The sequence below is a fragment of the Lepidochelys olivacea genome (genome assembly GCF_965140295.1).
Source record: "Lepidochelys olivacea isolate rLepOli2 genome assembly, chromosome: 12".
NCBI classification, from domain to species: domain Eukaryota; kingdom Metazoa; phylum Chordata; order Testudines; family Cheloniidae; genus Lepidochelys; species Lepidochelys olivacea.
Genome location: NC_140422.1, coordinates 6,599,879 through 6,607,596, shown reverse-complemented (window position 1 = coordinate 6,607,596; position 7,718 = coordinate 6,599,879).

Below are 7,718 nucleotides of genomic sequence, written 5' to 3'. Positions count from 1 at the left end.
ATCTTACCTACCACTTCTCTGAGTTTGTTAAAGTCTGCTTTTCTGAACTCCATTGTCCTTATTCTGCTGCTCTCACTCCTTCCTCTCCTTACCAAAACTGCCTTCCACCTTCAGATTTGGTCAGAATCAAGTCTGAAATGGCTGTCTACTTGGTTACTTCCTCTACCTACTGGAACAGAAAGTTCTCTCCAGTGCATTCCAAGAACTATTGGAAATGTTGTGTTTTGCTGTGTTACTTTTCCAACAGATGTCTGAATAAAGTCCCTCATTACTATCAGGTCTTGCATTTTGGATATGTCTGTCACGTGTTCTAGAAATGCCTCATCCACCTCTTCCTGATTTGGTTTATAGTAGTCCCCTACCATGATGTCACCCTATTTTGTACCCCCTTTATCTTTACCCAGAGACACTCTCAACTGGTCTGCCTCTCACCTCCTTCTGGACTGCAGAACAATTGTATATATTCTTTGTGTAGAATGCAACACCTCCCCACTTTTTCCCCTGCCGATGCTTCCTGAACAAGCTATATCCTTCTATACCAATATTCCACTCGTGAGATTTATCCCACCACATGTGCGATACCAATTACATCATAATTTACCTTATGTATTGATACTACCGGTTCTTCCCATTTATTCCCATACTCCTTGCATTTGTGTAGAGACATCCAAGATATTGAGCAGATAAGAACCTAGAACAACAAACTGACTAAGAGACAACAAACTCACCAGCAGCACTCCACATCTTCTCCTTTCGGCTGCGGTGTTCCAGGTGTTCTGCCCAGGAACCTGAGAATATGGCCACGTTGTCAAGGTAGGCAACTGCAAATTCCTGAAATCCAGCCAGAAGGTTATTGACCAGCCTCTGGAAGGTGGCAGGTGCATTTCACAGTCTGAAAGAGAGCACATCAAATTCATACAGCCCTACATGGGTGATGAAGGCTGGCCTTTCCTTGGCTAGGTCATCTAGTGGCACTTGCCAGTACCCCTTAGTTAAGTCTAAGGTGGAGATGAATTCGGCACGTCCCAGTTTTTCCAATAGCTCATCTGTGTGTGGCATTGGGCAGTTCTCTGCGCGAGTTACAGCATTTACTTACGGTAGTCCACGCAAAAGCAGATTTCCCCATCTGGTTTGGGAACCAGAACCACTGGAGAGGCCCATGCACTCTCAGAGGGGCGGATTACACCCATCTGTAACATGTCCTTGATCTCTCTTTCTATTGCGGTTTTGGCTTGAGCAGCCATCCGGTAGGGCTGGGCTCTAATTGGGCAAGCATCACCTGTGTCAATGGAGTGGTACGCCCGTTCTGTCCGTTGTGGGGTGCCTGAAAACACTGGTGCAAAGCTGGTGCACAGCTCCTGGATTTGCTGTCGCCGCTTATGCCCAAGGGTTATGAAAAGGCTCACCTTCTCTATGCGACCATTGCTTTTTCTTTTCATAGTAGACTCCTTCAGGCCACTCAGCATCATCTCTCTGCTGCGCTGTGAGCTGGAGAACCTTGATTTCTCAGGAATAAAAGGGCTTTAGAGAATTAACATGGTATTGTCAGGGTTCCCTCCACACTCTGAACTCTGGGGTACAGATGTGGGGACCCCCATGAAAGACCCCCTAAGCTTATTTCTACCAGCTTAGGTTAAAAACTTTCCCAAGGCAAAAATCTTTCCTTGTCCTTTGATGGGTACTGCTGCCACCACCAAGTGAGTTAGACAAAGATTCAAAAAAAGGGTCACTTGGAGTCCCTATTCCCCCCAAGCCCTTTCACTCGCTTTCCTGGGGAGGCTTGAGAATAATAATTGGTTACAATGTGATGTGACAAAGTTCCAATCCTGTATTGGTGGGTCCCGCACTTCCGGGCGGATTCAGTAACCTCAAAAACTCACTAAGGCCCCAGTGTGACCTTCCCTTCACAGTGTAGTGGCCAGAGTCACAGCCTATGGAGTTACTTTCATCACAGGCCAGTATGGGAGTTGGGAAGGGGAAACACCCCACAGTCTTTGTTACTCCATAGAGTTCAATAGGCACAGTTTGGCCTCCTGACCAGACCAAAGCCTGCTTCCCCCCTCAAGGGGATCTCTGTAGAGCATGGGGTGGGGGGAAACTCAGGCCCACCCTCTACTCCGGATTGCAGGCCAAGGACCCTAAGGGTAGCAACTGTTGGTGGATTTCCCTTCACCATTGAAGCTGCTTTGATTCCCTGGGCCACTTCCCTGTAGTCCCCTTTTCCTAGCTTCACCCTTACCTCAGGATTCAGCAATGTTTCCTCACCTCCAGCTCCTTTCACCTGGACTTCCCCCAAGGGGGCTGGGAAGGAGAGCTTTTAAGCAGTATGAGTGAGACCTTGATTGGTTCCAGCTGTCTCCATTAGCCTAATAGCCTTAACTGGTTAATTGGCATCAGATGTCTTAATTGGCCTGTAGTAGCCTTTGTTTGGGTATCCAGGGAACAGGGACCTGCTCATTCTGAGGCTGATACACCTGCCTTCTGCTACTCTCTTATCTTCTGGTCTGAGTCTGTCACAGTGAGCACAGACCAAACCCCTTGGTTTTTAGGACACTGAAAATCAATCAGGTTCTTAAAAGAAGAATTTTATTTATAAAGAAAAGTAAGAGAATCACACCTGCAAAATCAGGATGGAAGGTAACTTTACAGGGTAAATAAAAAGATTTAAAACACAGAGGATTCCCCTCTGACTCCGCTTCCCAGTTACAAAACAGGAATGAAATTACCTCTTAGCATAGGGAAAATTCACAAGCTAAAACAAAAGATAATCTAATGCATTTCCTTGACCTTACTTACAATTTCTGTAATGTTATATCGATCATTTCAGGTATGTTTTCAGAGAGCTGAAATGCGTAAAGAACACACAAACGAGTACAAACTTTTAAAACAAAAGGTCAGAATTCGGATGGGGCTAACACCCGAGCATGCCCATCAGTGGTTCAGAGCCCTATGGTGGAAGCTAGACATGGCATTTTCCCGACACGCTGACCACATTGTGAAACATTGGATGCCTGGATATCAGGAGCAAGCGTTAAATCTTGGGAAGATCTGTCTCTCCTAATGCAAACAGAGCCGTTCCCAGAGGGTGTTCCTGAGGAAATAGAAAGAAAGAAAGAGGAGAGAGGTGAAGCATTTGGAGGTGGAAATGGAGGTGATGCGCTTGGATGTGGAAATGGAGGCGAAGCGCTTAGAAGCAGAGACAGAGCTGAAGCTGGAAAGGGCTAAGCTGGGTCAGCCAGGTAGCCCTAATATTCCTCCTGCAGGCTCCCCATTCAAAGAAATTCCCCACATACAACATAGGCGATGATACAGAGGCCTTCTTAGAAAATTTCGAAAGGGTCTGCCTTGGGTACAACGCCCCTACAGACCAGTATATGGTGGAGCTGAGACCACAGCTCAGTGGGTCCTTAGCAGAGGACTGTGGAGACATGACTGTTACTTGTACCGTCTTTTACTAACACAAGTATGGAGGGGACACATTCATATTGACAAATTTAAACAAGTTTTATTAATCGCCTGGTTTGACACGCCATTTTACAGCCACCTGTGAAAATGGATGTCATGACCCCTACCATTAGAGAGTCTGAGCTGGTTCATTCTTCCATTTTGTCCTTTTCTGGATTTTCCTCTGGAGATCTGTGTCTCAGACATGAGCAAAAACAGCAGAGGCATGATAGATTTACTCCTACAGGGTTACCAATGCGTAAGTTCGCAAAGGCCTCTAGAAAGGCATCATCTAGCTGTCGAGAGATTTTCAGAAAAGAAACCTGTAGGCCCCTTATACTACTGGCAGTCCCAGCTCCGAAGAGCTACAACCTACACAGAAAAGACAGACAACAGGAACCTGAATTACCTGTTTGACAGAGAAACAGAACCACACAGAGGTTATGTGACATGCCTATGGTCACCGCAGCTGAGTCAGGAATTGAATCGAGGTCGTCTGAGCCATTGACACCATGGATCTGGGCCCATACTCAGAAGGGGGCCTCAGCCTGCTCTGCTTGCCCTGTGCCCTGAGACCCCGCCAGCCCGCTGGCCAGCCGAGGGCTCCTCTCCACTCCCTGGCCCCATCCCGGGCTTCTCTCTGCCTCCGGGCAGTGTCTGCTTCCCACCACCTGTGGGTCCCCACCTGTCCCCCCAGAGCTGAGCTTTACACAGAGTAAAACAGATATATTCGGGGTTTAGGCTTCCAGAAAGACTGAATACTGGGTGCTGGAAAAGTCCCTGTTAACTGAGAAGCCCCTGGGCCAAGTGAAGCTTAGTTTCTGCGAACTGCAGGGAGGATAAGGTGGATAGAAAGCTGGCTAGATTGTCGGGGTCAAGGGAAAGTGATTAATGGCTCCATGTCTAGTTGACAGCCAGTATCAAGTGGAGTGCCCCAAGGGTCGGTCCTGGGGCTGGTTTTGTTCAATATCTTCATAAATGATCTGGAGGATGGTGTGGATTGCACCCTCAGCAAATTTGCAGATGACACTAAACTGGGAGGAGTGGTAGATACACTGGAGGGTAGGGATAGGAAACAGAGGGACCTAGACAAATTGGAGGATTGGGCCAAAAGAAATCTGATGAGGTTCAACAAGGGCAAGTGCAGTCCTGCACTTAGGACGGAAGAATCCAATGCACAGCTACAGACTAGGGACCGAATGGCTAGGCAGCAGTTCTGCAGAAAAGGACCTAGGGGCTACAGTGGATGAGAAGCTGGATATGAGTCAACAGTGTGCCCTTGTTGCCAAGAAGGCCAATGGCATTTTGGGATGTACAAGGAGGGGCATTGCCAGCAGATCGAGGGACGTGATCGTTCCCCTCTATTTGACACTGGTGGGGCCTCATCTGGAGTAGTGTGTCCAGTTTTGGGCCCCACACTACAAGAAGGATGTGCAAGTCTGGTCTTCCTCTTGGTCATCTTCCATCCATGATCATGGTCAAGGCCATCCTACCACTCTAATTCTTAGGTCTCTCTCAGCTGAACGTGTCCCTACCAATGTAGCCTAGCCTCCCTCAACTTGTCTTCATTTGGAGCAACCTGCTCTAGGCCTCAGCTTACACTCATACAATGGATCCTATTATATTTGGACATTTCATTGCATAGTCGAGATCAGGGGTGGGCAAAATTTTGGCCCCAGGGCCACATCAGGGTTATGAAACTGTATGGAGGGCCAGGTGGGGAAGACTGTGCCTCCCCAAACAGCCTGGCCCCCACCCCCTATCTACCTCCTCCCACTTCCCGCCCCCGACTGCCCCCCTCAGAACACCCGACCCATCCAACTCCCCCTGCTCCTTGTCCCCTGACTGCCCCCTTCCGGGACCCCCTGCCCCTAACTGCCCCCCTGGAACCTCACGCCCTATCCAACCTCCCCTGCTCCCTGTCCCCTGACTGCCCCGACCCCTATCCACACCCCCACCCGCTGACAGGGCCCCCAAGACTCCCACGCCTATCCAAGCCCCCCTGTTCCCCGTCCCCTGACCGCCCCTGAACCTCCACCCCATCCAACCGCCCACTGCTCCCTGTCCCCTGACTGCCCCCTGGGACCCTCTGCCCCTTATCCAACCCCCCCATTCCCTGCCCCCTTACCATGCCGCTCAGAGCGGCAGGAGCTTGCAGCCCCACGGGAGCCAGCCACGCTGCCAAGCTGCCCAGCAGGAGCTTGCAGTCCCGCCCCCCAGAGCCCTGGCGGTGCAGCAAGCTGAGGCTGCAGGGGAGGGAGGACAGCAGGGGAGGGGCGAGCCACCCCGGCCGGGAGCTCAGGGGCTGGGCAGGACGGTCCCTTGGGCCGGATGTGGCCCGTGGGCCATAGTCTGCCCACCTCTGGTCTAGACAGGTAGTTTTGCTGAATCCAGAACACCTGCTACTTCTATGGCAGTTGATAGTATTTATTATTTGTATTATTAGAGTGTCTAGGAGCTCCAGTCACGGACCACAACTCCACTGTTGCTAGGTGCTGTCCAATCACAGTGCAAAAAGACAGTTCCTGAAGAGTCACAGGAGCCAAAGAAGATTTCAAGAAGAGCATGGTCAACGAGTCAAAGGTGGCTGGCAGGTCAAGGAGAATGAGGCTAGAATACTGGCTCTGAGCTTTGGGTCGGAAGAGTTATCAGAGACTTTGGTGAGAGTGATTTCAGGACTGCAAGGAGTGGACTGAGGAGGGTTTAAGATGGAATTGGAGTCAAGGAACTCCAGACAACGATTGTACATTCAATGAGATCAGAGATGACAGGAAACGGGGCAGCAGTTGGAGAGGCAAGTTGTTGATATTCAACAACCGTGTCTCAGTCTGGAATCATGAACAGTGAGGCACCCCCAACCCATCCACCCAGGCCCTCTCATCATAAGATCCAAGAACCTGATTTGTGGTCACTTGTGAACGTTTTGGCCAAAACAGCTTCCCTGGCAGCAAGATGGCTTTCTCCACCAAGAGATGCTAAAATACCCATTATTAGGAACCGTAAACTCACATTGCTAGCAAAGACTCTTGCTTACTACACCAATTTGCACAGTGCGTGCGCTGAGCATGGTTTTTAATAACACATCAGTATTCAAACTGGAGAACATGTCATGGGTGTAATTCACACTCCTGCTGTTGCTGGGGAAGTGAGAACTTTCTCAAAGGCTGGGTTTGGCAGGGCAGCGGTTGCAGTGAGCAGGCTCCTGGCATACTGTCAATGAGCTCAACTGAAAACTCTTTAGGGCAAGGAGTATTTCTTTACTGTGTGTTTGTACAATGCCAGACTGAAGGAGGCCCTGAGCCCTGAATAGAGCCTCTAGGCTTTCCTGTGTGATAATAATAATAAACTGTAAACATTATTCCTTGTACAATGCATCTCTGCTCTGAAAAGTGACCATAACAATGGCCTCCTGGAACTCTGTCAATTACCTTTCAGTGATTGTAGGACAAATTTGCTCAGTATATAAGTAAAACTATGTGGGTTTTTTCCTATTCGTCATCCCCACTCTTGATTCAAACAGGGCTCATAACCTCTTTAGATCATCACCAGTAAGGGTCTGCAGAGCAAAATAGCCCCTGCCTGACATGTTTGCAGCTCCCCTGGTCTTCCGTGGAGGTTGCCTGGCTGTAATATAAACATCCTGGAATTCAGTACGCATTTCTAATCTGAATCCAGTTCATTCTCCCTGCAGTGTTGGCTTCTGCTGGGCTAACAGGGGTAAAAAGTAGCAAGCACTCGGTTTTGTCACTCCAGCCAGCAGATGTAAGTGCATGCAGGAAGCAGCAGAAGAGAGGGGAAAAACGTGCACTAGTTCCTCTTCAGAGCAGAGCTGCACTTGAAAGCCATGTTTCTGATTACGCTGAAGGAACCAGAAATAATAATAATAATACATTTTATAATCCCAGGAACCAGGATTATATAGAGCCCACAGATTTCCACTGGTTTTAGTCATAGCATAGCATAGTACGGGCAGCTCCGCGAGTGTGCTTCAACCCTGACCTGCTCGCCCAGTCCCAGTTCTCTGCACCGCTCTGCTGATACATCTTAGCCTTGCTGTGCAGCACCACCCTGCTCTTCCTGTCCTGGGTCCCTCAGCTGATCAGAGATTCCCAACCGGGCCATCCCAGGTGATGGGTCTGTGATGTGGGAACTATGCTCCAGGAGCCATAACGTCCCACACGCCCTGCACCAAGTGAAGGAGGTACAGGTACTCAGTGCCCGGCCGGGAATTCACCCTGCAGGGTAGATGGCGTGCTCTGCCTGTAGGAGGCAAT